Genomic DNA, 3,784 nt, shown 5'->3' on the forward strand with positions numbered 1-3,784 from the left:
CTACGTCCAATAGCTGATGATCCTTATACTCACGAGCACCCAAAATTTGGGGGTTACATCAGAGTGTACAGGAGAAAGAGAGAGATTTAGTAGGGGATCACTCGGTGCTGATCCTAGGGACGCCTTGCCACCTGGTGGAGCCTTCCCCCTCGTCGGAGAGGAGGAACACGACAGATGCGGTGGAGGAGCTCTCGGTGCCCCACTCTAAGTTGCTCTGCTCTTGGTGCAAAGCTTGAGTGGAATGGTGAGGACACAAATGATCTACGTGGAATTGTCCTCCCCCCTCTTAGGATCTGACCTCCCCCTTATATTCTGAGGTAGGTTGGGTACATGGTGGTTTGGGCAGTTGAGCCAATGGTCTACATGCGTCGGAGTCCAGGAGGGTCTTGTAGTGGCATCGTCTAGACCATGGCGATGTCATGGAGAGAAGCTTTGGGTGTCGTTTGGTTGCTTTGTTCTGACACGTTGAGTGTCATGCTGTGTCGGCTTGGATCGGCCTCCCCAAGTGCTCCTTCTAGAGGCTTCTTGGTGGCAAAGGAGGTTGGCTCAAGGGGCTGACGTGTGACGTGTGGGCCTAGGAGCCCCTGAGCCCCTAGAGCTCGTGGAGGAGTTTGTCTTCTTGCATCATGCCCCGTGCGTGACCTTGTCAGAGAGGTGTTTGACAGCACCGCGCCTATGGGGCAGTGCTAGGGAGCCCCTGAGCCTTGGTGGCTCTGGGTGTACTTTCTCATGCCCGGGCCTTGGTTGGCGCCAAAGGCCAAGAGGGAGACAAGGATCTAGTCTAGGCTTTCATCAATCAGAAGCCTAAGACTCGGTCGAGCCCCCGAGCCTTGAGCAGAACTGACGGTCACGCTCGGGCTCAGACTAATTCCTTGGTCTAAGGGTACTGTGCGAGTGTACCCGATGGGTATAGCCCCTGAGCCCCTAGGCGATCCTAGAAGGGTCGGTCGGGGGGTCTCTCGATTGGGAACCATTGATCCCTGAGGCTTAACATACCCATATGTTAGGATCTTGTCAGTACATATAGAGAAGAGAAACTCTTTAAAACACATGCCCATACAACATACATTAAGATGTGTGCCACTTTTTTGGAATATGGAGACATAAGGGTATACGACCTGTCATGATATTAAAATTCTTTTAATCTATACCTAATTCTAAAAGCAGAAAATTCTCTCCCCACTTTTTTGTCTATCAAAACAACTTACCACACCTCACTCTCTCTTCCGTCCACACCTCGCTCTAGCAATCTATACTTTTCGAATCCAAAGCCAACACAAGATCACATTTCTAATCAAAAGCCAGTATAGTCATCCCCATGTTTCCAATCTAATTCCAACATGAGGCCATGTTCCGGCCCAAATCCAACACGAGAATAGCGTGTGTCTAGCCACGGTGTGAAGTTTGATTCCAAGATATATTAGAATAGATGACACAATCATTGCATAAGTCTTCAAGCCACAAGTTGTCTAGGTGACAGCACAATCAATCGTACATTTCGTTGCATCACAGGGACATGTTTACTAGTAATACTCTCTTCGTCCAAGTATACAAGGTGTAACTAGCTCTGGTCCAAAGATCAAGGAACATATTTGATTTCTTCTCTTCCTCAACCCTACTATGCATGCACAAGAATAGAAGGGAGGCAATGAGGTCAATTAGAGAACTTTAAATGTTGCATGGCTGCACACGCGTGTAAAGGAGAGAGAAGGAGAGCACTGTTTATGTAGAATTTCAATAAAAAGTGGTTGTGTCTTGTATATCAAGACAAGAGTAACACATTATCACTACTACACTCGCACCTTTCATAGCTACGTCGTAACCCACATCGCAAGTCTAATTTTGGCCTTAGTAGTAAGTTGTCGATAGTGATGGTCATAGCCTTCACCGTCGCCATCTAGGACTGACTGTGGTGTACACTAACACTACCGATTGGCTTATGATCCATCCGTGATTAGGTCCTTACTTCAGTCACATTGGAGCATGACCCAGCTATGGATGTACACTAACACCGCTGCATTGGCAAATGATCCGACTATGTCGAGGCTATCAAAACCATCGTGTGGGTACATGGACCACCTATGTAGTGGTCACCAGCACCGTCGCCTTGTACTTTGACCTGACTGTCAGCAGTGTAGGTTCACTATCAGTTCGATGGCCAACACGCCTGTGTCGAGGTTAACACCATCGTTGCTTCAGTGTATGATCTGCTAGTATAAAGGTCATGGTCACCATCACCTTGCACCACGATCCGCCTTTGATGATCTGTTTAGTTAGTGTCGGGTTACTAAAGGATTTGGCGGTGATATACTTTTGATCTCTGCCTGCATCATACCTATAGCGATGGTGATAGAATTTCATCTTGTTTCACAATAGTTACTAATTCAGCTGGGACCTTAATAGCTTGATGAACACAAAGCATACAGATATATAATCATTACATCCATAAATCATGTTCACAAACAAGAGTACTTTTTACAATAACAATGGACGCTACAACAACATCTTTCTCAACTAATGTACTAACACAAGCGGTACATAGAGTATACTAAAGGTACTGATCTATACATACTTATATAACAAAATGACATAGTTGTGCTCCTTATATGTGGCACTCCTACTTGCAAGGCAAAATGAATATAATTAGTGCATCCTTCGGATTAGTAGCCAATGCACCATGGAACCCCTCTTATTCATCGCTGATCCACAACCTGAACAAAGCAGCAGAATTAATAATATTGAACATACCATTCCTTTAGTTAAAAAGCCAAAATTGACCTATACATACATAGAATGAAAATAACTCCCTACCTGAACAAAGACTGTCATGATGACAAAATGCAGGAAATGCACCTTTACTGCTCTGCTAAAGACTCCATGAATAAGTGAACATAAGGAAGGTAGTAAAGCTTGTTCATATGAAAATACCCTCTTAATCTACAAAAGCGGATGACACGGGCATGGATGACATGAACCTTTCTACGGTCCATGTCATATGTAATCAATGTTCTATCCTTTCCAATAAGGAAAATAAAATTATACACTGGATGCAATGTAATCACTCTGTACACCTCATGACAAAGCTCAAAACTAACTTTAATATTCATGCGTCCAAATAGTTCCTTCATGTCTACAACATGCTTCAAAATCTAGTTATCAGTACCATAGTCTTCAAGTTTCCACACTAAAAGCCAAGACCTATTGTGAAAATTAGCACAGCACACACACAGGTGACCTTGATCATGATGGATGGACATTTCAGCACCACCTGGTTTATGAATTGTCCTCCATGTCTCTCCCTCCATATCCACAGTAAATATCAGAGTACTCAACCATGTGCATAAAATCATTAAGAAAAATACTTCTCGATTTCGAACATAGAATAATACTACCCTCACCCCATTCAGATTCCTTAAAGATCCATGCTACAGTTTTAGAAGAGTAGATCTCCACACCTACGCACGCATCCTCCACCTCAACAAATTCAATCACATGGAAGTGCGAGGACATTGGGTCAAAACCTAAGCGAGCCTTACCAATAGAACGGATGCTACGCTGGTAGTACATGCCATTTGTGGGAAGCCAGATTGTAGATAATATAGCAACATAATCCATCAAGCCCAGCACACCAGCAAAGTATGAGGCCACTGTAACAATCTGAGACTAGGACCTTTAAGGGGGAAGGGCAAGAAGGACAAGGAGGGCCATTGACTGGTGATGCTAGGTGATGTGGCGATTGCCCTTCCACCAACTACCATAGAAGAAGTCAACGACAGTCTATGAA

Source organism: Miscanthus floridulus, chromosome 4, assembly GCF_019320115.1.
Source record: "Miscanthus floridulus cultivar M001 chromosome 4, ASM1932011v1, whole genome shotgun sequence".
Classification (NCBI taxonomy): domain Eukaryota; kingdom Viridiplantae; phylum Streptophyta; class Magnoliopsida; order Poales; family Poaceae; genus Miscanthus; species Miscanthus floridulus.